The 14,438-nt window shown below is 41.4% G+C and overlaps 1 long non-coding RNA gene across 1 annotated transcript in view; it reads left to right on the top strand.

Annotated features, from left to right (window-relative positions):
• LOC142589809 (uncharacterized) overlaps positions 1 to 14,438 on the top strand; it is a 57,902-nt gene that overhangs the window by 19,344 nt on the left and 24,120 nt on the right. The window contains exon 2 of the long non-coding RNA XR_012829965.1: positions 12,460 to 12,689. This is a non-coding gene — a long non-coding RNA (uncharacterized LOC142589809). The remainder of the gene's footprint in view (positions 1 to 12,459; positions 12,690 to 14,438) is intronic.

Genomic DNA, 14,438 nt, shown 5'->3' with positions numbered 1-14,438 from the left:
ACTTAGTAAAGATTGTGACGTGAATACATTAGTTCGCCAATTTGAAAACATTATAAATCTGTGTATTCGACGCTTTGTTCCGTTAAAAATTAAGAAAAAAAAATCGTGCCCTCCCTTGGATGACTAGAGAAATCTTGCAGTTATCACGCCGCGTTAGAAGACTGAGACGCTCAAAACGCCGTAATGACCCTGATGTAATTGCTAGATTCACCTCTGCCAAAGAGGAACTAAATTTGAAAATGAATACGGCCAAAGATTTTTTCTTTCATATCGAGCTGCCAGGATTACTAAGAAATAATCCTCGGAAGTTCTGGCGTTCTGTCATGCCTACTACTGAATCTTCATCTTCATTGACTATCAATGATGAAACTATAAATGATCCTGCACATATCTCCAATGCATTCAATGAATATTTCCATTCGGTGTACGCAAATGATTCTCATGTCTGCCCTGCTTTCGATAATGATTCAGATTTTTCTATTTCCGACATTTCCGTTGATGTTAATGGCGTTCTTAATTTGATTTTAAATTTAGACACAAAAAAGTCTAGTGGCTCCGACGGCATTCCTAATTCCTTTTTAATTCGCTATTCACAATGGACATCACGCTATCTTGAAATTATATTCAAAAAGTCTCTAGATAGAGGAATCGTTCCTTCATCGTGGAAACTTGCAAGAGTAATACCCTTGTATAAAACAGGCAGGAAGACAGACATAACGAATTACAGACCAATTTCTTTAACTTCCCAATCGTGCAAAATGCTGGAACATATTATTTACAAACACATAATAGATTTTCTGGAGTCCAACACCATTCTAACTAATGTTCAGCACGGCTTTAGACGTAGTTTCAGTACTATCACGCAGTTAACCGACTTCACCCATGACATCGCTTATCAGTTGGATCTCGGTAAACAGATTGATGCTATCTTCATTGATTTTTCTAAAGCTTTCGATTCATTACTTCATTCTCACCTCTTGCAAAAATTAAATGCAATACTAAAAAATTCCCATCTGGTCAATTGGATCGCTAGTTTCCTTTCTAACCGGTCCCAATACGTCGATTTTAGTGCTGCAAGGTCATCCATACTTGAAGTAGGCTCCGGGGTTCCTCAAGGATCCGTCCTGGGTCCCTTATTGTTTTTAATTTATGTGAATGACCTCCCAAAACATGTTTCCTCTAATATTCGTCTTTATGCTGACGATTGCGTCTTATACGACGTGATTGATTCTCCGAATAGTTTTCAGCGATTAAACGATTCCTTTGTCTCTTTCAGTGCTTGGTGTGAAAAATGGAAAATGAACATTAATTAAAAAAAACGGTTGTTTTGTCCTTCACGAAAAGAGCAGCACCTGTAATTGAGACATATTCACTGAATGGGTCACCTTTAACCAGAGTTCGACAATACAAATACCTTGGCGTAACATTTACTCCCAATCTCTCATGGACTACACACATTGACCAAACATGTTCAAAGGCCCTAAAACAGCTTGGATACCTACGTCGTACTATGCAAAAGGCTCCGAAGGCAACAAAACTTTTAATGTATAAAACTCTTGTTCGCCCCATTATCGATTATGCCGCAACAGTCTGGTCACCACATAACCAAAACAACATAATCAAACTAGAAGCAGTGCAGAAAAAAGCCGTCCGTTTCATTTTACATCGGTATGACCGCTATTTTTCACCCTCTTCTGCCCTCCCTACACTCAATCTAACATTACTTTCAGTACGTCGTGATGTGGAATCATTAAAATTTTTGCACAACATAATTAACAAGTTATACCACACTTCAAACACAGCTTGCATATCTTTCACCAAGCCTTCTTGCACGCGTAATTTCCACGAGCTTAATCTTAACCCTCTCTATGCCCGTACAAATACCTTCAAGTACAGCTTCTTTCCCTGCACAATAGAAGGATGGAATTCCTTGCCTGGCTGCCTTCGTTCACTCCCGATAAGCGAATTCGAAAGTGCTGTCTATGAAAACCAGTATAGGTAACTACTTAAATCAGGTTTAGTTTATACTTTATGTGTGCGTGTTGCTGTGTCGTTGCTTTTTATGAATCGATGAAAACCATTTGTAAGATTTTGTAAACGATTGTAACGATGTTGTAAGAGTCATTGTTGATTTTACTTTATTTTTGTTCAACGCTGTTTTTACCCACTCCTGCAATAGCCCTCCTATGGGGCTGCAGTATGTACAAATAAATAAATAAAATAAACTTAAGTGTTTCGTCAAAGCATTGCACTGTGGTTGTATGAAGAAAAAGATTTTGAGTCAAGGTTTTTCCTCTCAATAATTTGATTGCGTTAAAACCCCCTATTTCGCCTTTCAGTGAATGAATGAAGACAGCGATAATTCCAAATTTGTGCTAAATAATCTGCAATTAAAAATGTATTGTCTAGTAGCAAGTGAATATTTAACATAGTGCAAGGTCGCGTACACTTCAAAGCAGCTAATTTTGCGGGTTTAGTGTGCTTCTGCGAAAAGAACACATGCTTGTAAAACATTGCTTCAAAGAGAATGATATTTCCATACTTTCTAAAGGTCGCTAATAATGTCATTGCTACAAATACGAACTCAGATTGAGCTTCGAATATACACGTCATTTCTAGTAAATAAACACATCTTTATCTATGCTTAAACAAGCAATGGTGTAGTATCCATGATCCCGCAGCATGGTTATGTATACTGAGACCCTTCAAGCTAAATTTGGTTTGTGTAGCTTGTCGTGTCATGTTCGTATACTTCCCTTGTCTCATTGGGGTTCACGAGTTAAGTTTAAAGCAGAGGTCGGACAATATCAGGTTTTTTTTAATAGGAATAGTGCGCCTTCGTGCTCCTCGCTGTCGCAGGACGCTCGATGCCGGCTGCTGCGTGACGCAAGCAGAACGTCGGCTGCACTCGCTGAGGCCTCTCGCTTACGGTGTCGCGCCCTCTGGCAGCCTAAATTTGTCGTGCCACAGTTCCGCAGGTTATTACTTTCTGCCAGACCGAAAAGTAGATGCGGCTTGGACATAGAACTCACTTCAATTTCTCAATAACGTTGAGCCCCCCCGAAAATGAGTTTAATGGCGAGTTATTGAATCTTCTGTAATTAGGGACTCATGGTCACCACGACTGACGGCATGTCTTCTATATAACCGTTCAGTTTTAGCAAAAGGCTATATATAAATATTACTGAATATCGTCGTAGAAACACCCTATATATGTAAGCGAACTTGAAATATGTTAATATGTAAGCGAACTTGAAAAAGTGTAATATGTTCCCTCAACGTTCAGAACAATAACGGTAGCTCGAAATATATGAAACACGCGCTACCTAGAAAAATTTCTTGAGAAGCAACAGCTGCATTTGCGCATACGTTAAAGTTAGGGGTTCCATTTGCTCGCTATCATTTTTACAATGAGCGTACGCGTCGTATAACCCACTTTGAAATGATGGAATATGTTTACCACGTATAAAGGTTTCTATAATGTAAGTGCTCCGAACGCGTATTCAAATTAGGATCCGATGATACGTGCCTTGCGTATAGGAGAAAAACATCTTTTATGTATTCGAAAACATGCTTGAAAAAAAAAAGCAACGTGTAGGCTGCCTCAAGGCCTCTAGGATGTGGATGCGTCGAACACCTGTTCAAATTCGGTTCCGATAATACACGTCATCCCTCAAAGAGAAAAAAATCTTTCCCTTCTTCATAAACATGGCAATGTATATTGTTCCTAAAGTTCTTGAAGCAATTTTAAGTAGATGTACCTAAAATATACATGGGTATACGTTTAATCTAAGCAGCAGCTCGTGCCATGGTACCATACAATATTTGTCGCATTGGAGCTCACAAAATAATTCGGAAGAATTTTGGCAATAAACAACACTTTGCAAGTAGCTCCTGCATTCCATCTTTGGCGTCGTGATAGAAAATTGTTGGAATGGCAACCTATGAATATGTTCTAGAGAAAAATTTTATTATAGCCTGTTCTGACTATTTCTACAGAAACACAAGAATTCGGTATAAAATATTGTCAATGCAAAAAAAACACATACAATAAAACTATCTACACATTAAGGCCGAAGAAAGTCGTAGTGAAATGCTTTCTGAAATACGTGCAGTATCGTCCCACCCCATCTTGGAAATCGCCGATTTAGTGTGCATGCTCTAAATGCCCTAATTCTAAAACTGTGCCTTTACATGACTGTCAGAATTTCTCGAGTTGAAACGCTGCCTCCATGTTAAGAAAGGTCGAGAATTACCATAACGGTACGGTTTGAAGATGTGCATGACGATGGCATGGATTGTTATCGGGAAAGACAACAATGTTGTATGAAAAGAGAGAATTTCTTAGAAAGAATTTCATAGTTGACATCGCTCAGTGTATGCGAACACTTACAGGATTCACTGTTATATGAAGAACTCCTCTCGGACAGGCTGATGTGGCGGAGAAGAAGGATTGCAGGTGAAAAGTTGTGGTTCCCGAATTTCCCGTATATGCCATCTTGAGAGTATTTCGTTCCACATGCGACGGCTGCAAGGCGGCTTGATTCATAATCCAAAATTGGGTGCCAAAATTGGCGACATATGTATTTTATGGAGGTGCGTGTACACTTCATGACCTATCGTTAGAGAAAGAAATGTCGTGCTTTATCTGGTGCAGCACGTAAAACATGTGCTGGGCGACGTAGAACCAGCTTATCAAGGAGACCTAGGTATCGCTGTTGCGGTTTCCATGGGACCACTAATTGATATTGGTTTGCCTATTTCTCGCCCCGGTGTTTATATATATATATATATATATATATATATATATATATATATATATATATATATACACACAGATATACGTTTCTAACAAATGTCTTTGCTGCTTGGATTTATTGGAAGCAGCCGTCTTAGGCCGAGAGCGACAGAAAGAAGAACGAAAGGCCGAGAAGTTAACCAAAAATTGTCCCGCTTGGACAAGGACAACATAGGGGAAATTACTTGTGCTTAGTAATGAAATAAGGAAGCAATAAATTAATGGAAATGAAAGCGGATGAAAAACCAACTTGCCGCAGGTGGAAAATGATCCCACAACCTTCGCATTTCGCGTGCGATGCTCTACCAATTGAGCTACGGCGGGGCGTTTCCCCATCCACTTTCTTGGGTATTTATGTTTCCTACTAGATTCTTGGGAGCACTAGCCAGCGCTACTACTCACAGACCTTGGCGGCGGACGGGGAAACATCCTTTCTGCCGCAGGCCTCACGAGAACGTGATTGTTTTGGGTGAAGGCAACCGGTCAACAAACCCACACATGCTGCCTGAAGGCATCAATGTTGCCGGATTCGAGGTATTCGTTATGTCATAAACGAGAAGAAACGGAGTTAACCAAGGGGCCCGATATTTATTAGTCATACCACAAGAAGCCAACAAACACTGACACCAAGGACACCATAGGGGAAATTATGTGTGCTTAATAAATGAAATAAAGAAACAATAAATTAATGTAAATGAAAGCGGATGAAAGACCAACTTGGCGCAGGTGGGAAACGATCCCACAGCCGTCACATTTTGCGTGCGATGCTCCACCAATTGAGCTACCGCGGCACCGTTTCCCCGTCCACTTTCTTGGTTATTGATGTTTCCTAGTATAACCTTGGGAGTGTAAGCCAGCGCCACCACTGACTGACCTTGGCAGCAGTTGTGGAGCATCCTTTCTGCCGCAGACGTCACGAGAACGCGATCTTTTTGGGTGAAGGCAACCGGCCAATAAACCCACACATGCTGCCTGAAGGCATCAATGTTGCCGGATTCGAGGCCTTCGTTATGTCATAAACGAGAAGAAAGGGGGCCCGAAATATCAGGCCCCTCGGTTAACCTCCTTCAACTAGGTGCTCGATATGAGATTCGAACCTCGGTCCCCGAGGCCACCGATCCGATGCTCTAACCGTTAAACCAGAATGTTTCTTTTTATCCTGATTATACCAACTAGTGCTTTCCAATGATTGCTGCGCATTGATTATGTTGAGATTTTCACACAAAACTGGTGGGGGGCAGGGGCATTGGCCAAGAAGGCCGACATCCAGCACCACTGCTCCGGTTATGAAGATGGTAGTGTTGATCTGCGTCTGTGTTAATGAGCGAGATATCACATACAGAAGCAGAATTGGGAAAGTCGAAGGAATGGGCCCAAAAGCTTTGAACATACGAGTACGGCCATGGCCACTCGGGTATCATAACTCTACACCAGCAGTTGATGCAGTGAAGAGCCGGATGCGCGAACCAGGGAGCTAAATGACAACACGGATGGTTGTAAATCTGTAGAGACTTTTTGCTACGAGCAGAAACTTAGACAGCCAGAGTGATGGCGTCCGAGAACATAGTTATAACGAAAGAGCAGAGGGTGGATCAGAAGAAAGAACTTGTTCCGGAGCGAATGTCGGCGCTGTAAGATCGTGCTGCCATTGAACCAAATAATTTCGAAGCCGGAGGAAAGCAAGTCGCCTGTCGCGGATAAACTGCGATGATTGAGAAAGCGCAGTGGACTTGAAAAATTATCCAGTTTGGATGGAGCTTTTGCTTTGAGCCAACTATAATTTCCCTGTACGAATACATCTAAAACGAAGAAATGGTTTATCAAAGCGCTTGACAAATTTGAATCAAAAGAGTTCTATTTGAGAGCGAAATTCAAATTTCAGTGAATGTAGGAAGCAGAATTCTTTATTAGAGCTTGGACGGCCTTACATAAAATTTCAAATATTGTTGAAGAAATCTTGAAGCGCTAAGGTTAAAAATGGTTAGCTATACACAAAGCAAGCATATCGCAGATTCATGGACAGCGTTCGATAGCTTACCTCAATTGGCTAAATATTATGCATCAATACACAGCTTACAGCAAATTGTTACAATGTTTCCGATTTTATTCTAATGTTTGTTTTTATCATGCCATCTGGACATTTGAAGGCGTTACAGCGAAGAGTGAGTTACAGGGAATAACAAAGACATTACATTAAAAGAAATAGTAATAAATAAAGACTACAAGGTGACATAGCTATTATTTTGTTATATCAATAGAACAACTAGGTGTAGCGATGAAATTAGGAAATTCGCGGGCGCTAGTTGGAATCGGTTGGCGCAAGACAGGAGTAATTGGAGATCGCAGGGAGAGGCCTTCGTCCTGCAGTGGACATACCACAGGCGGGTGATGATGATGATGATGATGATAATCAATTGAGCGGGTAGAAAAATTGTAGCAGAACCCATCTGACGATGATTGTAGACGGTAATGTGTTGGCGTTGAATCAGTACAACGACACAGCGTATTGCTACCATCGAAAAGAGTTACGTTTGATGCGTGTACTGCAGCAGCGCTCCTCCTTCGTGCTTCTCTAAGAACACTGGGTGTCACCTAAAGCTGCCGCTGCGAAGCGTGGGCATGGCGTCCGAAATGCAAGGTGCTTCGGTGCCTGCGAACGCTAAGAAACGCGTCATGCGGAAACCACCATCCTCTCTCGCACTTCTTTTTGGACTCGCTGCTCCATCTAGTGGTGCCGCTGTGAAGTGCGTGCGTGGCCTATGAGACGGAAAGCGTAGCGCGCTGGCGCCCGTGAATGCTGAGAATTCTTCACTGGCTTGGCCTCACACTCAGTGCACATACGTAAGAATGGCATCGACTCGCGAGACCTTATTTCTTTCTTTTAAATCCAACAAACCTCAACTAAATTGGTGCCGCGTTTGCTGAGAAAACAATTTACCCGTTCTGATGTATTTAGATAGGAGTTTCTTAGCTAAACCCTTTTCTACGTATGGGTTTCTAAGTGCCCCCAGAAAACATTGAAAACAGAAAACATTGAAGTTCCAACCTGGCGGTTGGAACTTCAACAGCGCGATATCTGTGCCCGTTTGTTCCCAAAACATACGTGAGTGCGAATCTAACACCGGTTTTTCGACGAGTCTACAAAGTTCAATAAGATAGCGGCAGTTGGAGAATTGCGCAAAGTTGTCTTCAAAGAAAAGTGTCTTGAAAGCAAGACCGGCATTTGAACGCAATACACAATTGTAAACTTGAAGGTAACGGGTTCAATTTACTCATTGTACTTCAGCAAGATGAACGCGCGCTCCGTGTCACCATAGTTTATATGGAGGAATATGTTTTTACTTTCAAAAGGTCTCTAGTGACGTGAGAGCTCTACAGACATATTCAAATGAGGGTTCATTATTATACGCCATATCTGAGGAACAAAAACATACTTGCGTTCTTCAGAAACAAGGCCACAGATTGGTGCTGATGCGCTCGCATATATTTTATCCATATATCAAGCTATAGGTCACTGCATTTTTTTTATTCTAAGCTGATCGTACCAACATTGAATACCTTGTTTGTCGCATTCGGTTTACACAAAAATAATTATATTAATTAGAACTGAGACCTTTTTTCGAGTACAAGTGTATCCAATATTGCAATGTTCATCGTAAACCTTTAGTGGAAAGGCAATCATGCCAAATTATATCGAACCAAACTAAATTATATTGCAATCGCTTTCTTTATGCTAGAACTAAGTAATTGACTGAATAAATATGGTCAACCTCAGAAAGAGCCGAGAACAAATAGAAAATGAAGCTATTTACACACAAAGGTTTCTGAAAGATTCTTGTAGAAAGTACTGAGCAGATTAATGCAGTTGGCATCAACATTTCGCCCGAGTGCTCAGAGGGAGCTGTACCCCATATTGTGCATTCATTTTGTGAAAATTAGGGGAATTGAGGTGCCATTGTGCTCCAGGAAAACTTAAGGTTGGTGGCCAAATTATGAGCACTTCAAATATTTACTGAAAGCTCGTTTCCCCAAATTTTTATTCTTTAGGGCAGGTGCCGTGGCATGCACACTCGACAGAGTTATTCAGCTTGTTTAAACTTTGTGGAAAGAGGGAACAGGATAGGAGTGTTGTGTCGGCAAAGTTGGATGCGTTGGTTAACGAAGGTCATAGCAGTAAATACCGTAAGCAAGCCCTCCATAGCATTAAGGTCGTTCTCAAAACGTCGTATGGAGAATAGATAGAATAGCGTTGGCGCGAAAAACAAAGGCGAACTTTGGGGAACAATGTGTTTCAGATGAATGCGAAGTGTAAAATTAAGTTGCTGCGCGCAACTGGCCACTGCTGCAAGCGACTGTAATAACTCGAATGGGAAATAGAAAGCTCGGTCTAAAGTCAGCATCAACAGGCTTGACTATAAAGAAGACACCACGTTCGCGAATAGCATCGCACGATGCCATCCGCAGTTCGTCGCTCGAAGCAGGTATACGAAAACAAGCTAACCTAGAAAAATAAAAGCTGTACACTTTAACATACCATAAACTCCGGTCTCTCTCTCTCTCTCATTAGCTTCAATACCACAAATTTTCATCACCTAGCTGCCATAAAAAAAAGAAGAATGCTGCTCACACTAACGTTGGAATCATCTCGAGAAGACAGACTTCATCTAGAAAAAGGAGCACATGACACAGGCATTTTCTGTGTCCCGTTTTTACGTTGTTTGCTGAAGTATGTGTTTGTACCAACAGGGCTGGCTAGCCACCATTCCAAGGAATGATTGAACTGGCAATATTTCAAGGCTTCATTGTCAATTGGCGTTTGGAGCAGGAACAGAGTAAACACGTACAATATTGTGGCCATATACACATACACTTTTGTGCACGTACGCGTACACTATTGTGGGAGCGTAGGCATGTCGACCGGATTGAGGGAAGTCGAACTACATTAATAAAACGGCAGGCGAATCGCTAAAGTTGCGTGCAATAGACGGGCTACTTTACATTGGTGGTTATCTGTGTAACTGCCGCGTAAAAGCAGACCACGCCACAAATGCGTTTATATTAACCCTCTGTTTTTGTAAGACATTGCCAACTCGGTGACAAGCGCCGATCAGAACATAGGTAACGTGGGAAGGGCTTTCGCGAGTACACTACATATAAGAAGGGCCAACTCACACGGGTGCAATTAGAAAAAAATGTTCCAGGACAATGTGTATTTCTTATGAGGAATCTGTGTATAACCAGCGACATCCAGTAGACTGGTGATCTATAACACACGCAATGCAGATGATGAAAAGCAGCCCCCTATGGGAATCTGCTATAATACAAAATAAAGCGTGGAGAAAAGGGTGAGAAGCAGACTTCTGTTATAAAAGAGAGCATTTGGGAAAAAAGGCGACTTCGTGCTGCACTTGGGAACTCGTCACCTAGCGCACGACCGTACAATTTGATGACATATTCACAGCGGGGTCTGCTATTCACGGACTGTGTTTTTTTTTTTTTTTACTAAGGCCGAAGGGTGGTTTAGAGCCCCTTTAAAGCTTACCTTTCTTTTCTTCTTCCCCACCACTCTTTGCGAGTGCCAGTAGCTGCATGCCGGCCGAGGGCTTCAAGTTGGTGTCGATCCAAGTATAGAACAACTTGAACACTGTATAGAACACTTGGGCACATGTGTTCGAAGCAAGTTGGCCACTGTGCGTGGTCCTGGGTATATATTCAAAAAGGCAGCTTGGGGCACTTCATATGTGCAAATGGGTGGGTGCCCCAAATTATTTGTCCGATTAGTGAAATTGGTACACTGTGTATGTGCCATTGGGAAGGGGAACATTAGTGGACAATTCTCGCGAATGAATACACGCCCCTGGGCGCCATCGTAGATTAGATGAGCAAGACGCAAGAAGTCAACAAGTTGACAACACAATATTGAAGAAGTTGGCTAGTGAGAAATAAAAAAGTCTGCAACATAGGAAGCCGAATGCTAAAACAAAAAAAAATTCACAGTTTCGCCATAAGGGTAGAAGAATACGTGCCATTGAAAGATGTTAGATTATCACACGAAGTTTAATACTTGTGGTTGTTGTGGCAGTATGAATTGAAGTAACGGTAAGCTGATTAAGAAGGAGCGGTTGTTCTAGGGGTCTGCTGATTCAATCCTGTCATCGGGCAATTTCACTTATGTTTATTAATTGAAGCCAATGTCACTTTTTGGCGACATTACCACCACTTTTGCGTATCGCGAATGTTTCAAACCTCTTTCCTGAGCCGACCACGGAAGCATTGTACAGCCGCGCGAATAAGATTACATCATTTTCAGGTTTGAGTTCGGTTATTGATTTGCATTTTCACTATTTATTGCTGGAAAGATTTAAGATAAAAGGCCTGCGTTGTCCATGTTTTGTTTCGTGACATTTGGTTGTGAGCTACCATACTGAAGAACAATTTTGTCAAGAATGTACTACTAGGTCAGAGCAACTCTAGGGATAGGATGACGGGGCAATATAAGCGGCATATAGCACACGTCACATAACATGGCATGGTATATAGCATATACACCTCAATACATACGGAATATCGCGACAACACAGACAGCGACGACGACGGCAAACATTCGCGACGACGACGGCAAACATTCGCTTGGTGTGTCCATATAGCTGCTATCGCAATAACAAAAAGTGAATTGATGAAAATGGAAAAAGAGCATGTATCGAGCGAGGAGCACTGAACAACATAAACTTTAAAGACAAATGAATGCGTTCCAGTGACCATCACCCGCCGTGGTTGCTTAGTGGCTATGATGTTTGGCTGCTAAGCACGAGTTTGCGGGATCGAATTCCGGCCACGGCGGCCGCATTTGGATGGGCGCGAAATGCGAAAACACCTGTGTACTTAGATTCAGGTGCACGTTGAAGAAATCCAGGGGGTCGAAATTTACGGAGTCCCCCACTACGGCGTGTCTCATAATCAGATAATGGTTTCGGCTCGTAAACCCCATAATTTTAGTTAACATCAGAGAAAGATTCCGCTATGCCTAGTTAGCATATATTCGTGATTACTTCGTTAGATCCACTATTTTTTATGCATCCGGTAATTATATGTTCATTTATCGATACTACTAAATAAACAGTTTGCACGAATACCCCGTTTCACTTGACAAACCTAAAAAAATCCCACAATGAACTCCCCAACTCGAGATAGCAGAAAAAAAAAGACTTCACAGAAATGACAAAAACACAATACCTACTGCAAATATAGGAAGCCATGTTAAGAATACGTCTATAAGAATTCCAGAATTCTAATACACGTATCTAACATTAAATATCACAACAAAGTACTTCTGGCGCCTGGAGCGTCATCAGTCAGTGTAGCTGCCATACATTTCTCTTTCTTGTAACGTACACAGCAAGGCAAGAACATGTTTTCTTCGGACTGTCATTGCCGAAAGAACATTTGCATGCATGGATGTTTACGTCCTCGCTTGCACGTTCACATGCAGCTGGGGACAGAACACTACGTTAGTGATTGAAACGTCGAAACCACTCTGTTGAAAAATTATATTACTTAGAATTGTAGTATACTTATACAGGCATTGAGCCTATTATTTTTCAAACAATTCTGTGGAATTCTTGCTGTTGACGTCAATTCTCTACCCCTTCTGACCTTTCCAGAATAACGTCACCTTGCGGTTTCACAAATTCAACGGAGACGCGCTTGGTAAGGCCAAGCTAGCTTACCCGGATGAAGGCAGATCAGTTATGTCGACTTCAAGCGACGTCATTGCTTCCTGTCAAAACAGCCCTAGCTTCGTACCTATATTAGGAGCCCGGCAAAAAGCGCAGTTCACTGAAGTGCTCTGTGAGCGCATAGAAGGAAGACTTCAGGCTCCTTTGGAGGAACGGTAAGCAATTCTGTGGTCTCCTGTCTAACAATGCCTGTTGTTTTGCCAAAGACGTATGCATGTCGGTTGGGAAGTTCTCAAAGTTTGTTTCGATATACGCACAAGCCAAATAATTTGCTAAATTGTCCTTGCCTTTGGTAGATTGCCCATGCGAAACTTCACCCCAGGAAACTAGCGCGGCTGAATTAGCGGACTTTTATAAAAACAACATGACAATGCTTGGATCAATTATAACACAGCAGGGAATTTAGGAGTAAACCCAATATCTGAAATGCATTTTAACTTGAAGCGCATGCTTGACTTGATCTAGATATGACTTGTCTTGAACGTGCCGTAGGAAAGGCAATGAGCGTCTTAGGCATATCCATGCAAGACGTTGTTCAGGTAAAGTCGAGCATGGGCTTCAAATTACGGCGCATTTCAAAGTACAGAGAATAATTCTGTAAATACGCGTGCGTTAGGAAGGGCACACCCTTTCGAAGTTGCTCTCTGAAAGTAGTTAAAATGAGGTTAATATATTGAAATATCAATTTTTAATGCGAAGAATGCAAGCAATCTCCTATTCAAGCGATATCCAAAAACCCTCGTATTGCGCTGGATTATTCGAAATTGCACCAGCCAATATGGTAATTTATGTTTCCAAAATTAGTTTATACCGTCCTCAACTGTGCTTCTTTTCCATTGGCACCCATTCTGTAAGTCTAATGGTACCCCGGTTATCTGCCCTACGCCCTACATGCACTGCCCTGCTCTATTTTTTTCGCTAATTTAAAATAGAATATAACTTTTTTGCTTTTATCCTATTCAGCTATCCCATTTAGCATGATTACGGCCACTGCTACCCTCTCATTACCGCTGGGGAATTCATCAATGTTGCCCACAATGTCCTTATGAACAAGAAATTTCGTCCAGTAATCTCTCTCATCTGCTCAATACAAATCAAATATGCTTTACCATTTCTCCACTGCACTACAAAAGTTATCTTTGCTTTATATAAACCACATTAAATAGCCATAGACTCGTACGACAGCATAACACGTAGTCGCTGATGACGGCACAATCCACCTCTCTTTCGCTTACGCTCGTGTGCTACCTACGTTTGCAGTCCAAGGAGCTTTATTTAGAACTACGCTAAACCTTGAAATTAATTTCAATGAATTACCCGAACTTCGGTCAAAATAGCCAAATTTTTTTCAAGAATGTTCATGTTGTAACGAATGCCTTAAATGCTGGGCACTGATGCAAATTAGGCAATGAACCAAGAAATGTTTTAGAATAAGGCTATCAAGCCACAAATTCGAGGCACTTAGAGCCAAGATACAAACGGGTGTCCCACCTCTCACAACAAATTAAAATATACAATGAAAATATTGAAAATAAAACACAGCTTCGAGACTAAACGATTGCCTAAATGAGCGGATGCTCATGAGCGGATGCTCAAATGAGCGGATGCTTTTGTACTGATGCCTTCCATCAGTACGGAAATGTATATTTCGAGAATTTAAGATATTTCATTGTCATACTAATATGATTGAAGATGACTGATAACTTTAGTAGGGATATAAACAATCGAAAGGAAAAAAAGAACTAAAATTGAGCGGAGAGAAAACCATTCACCTTTGGCCTCTATTAAAGCTTATTTTGCATAATTAGGCCTTTATTTACGGAAATGTCCGTTATGGGGCTGCTGAGTCTAAAAATAAAGATAGCTGATTAGTGCATGGGATATTAGCATAATAATAACAACAA

This window comes from Dermacentor variabilis, chromosome 8 (assembly GCF_050947875.1).
Source record: "Dermacentor variabilis isolate Ectoservices chromosome 8, ASM5094787v1, whole genome shotgun sequence".
NCBI lineage: Eukaryota > Metazoa > Arthropoda > Arachnida > Ixodida > Ixodidae > Dermacentor > Dermacentor variabilis.
The sequence above is the reverse complement of the archived record's forward strand: the minus strand, read 5'-3'. Positions and strand labels throughout refer to the sequence as shown.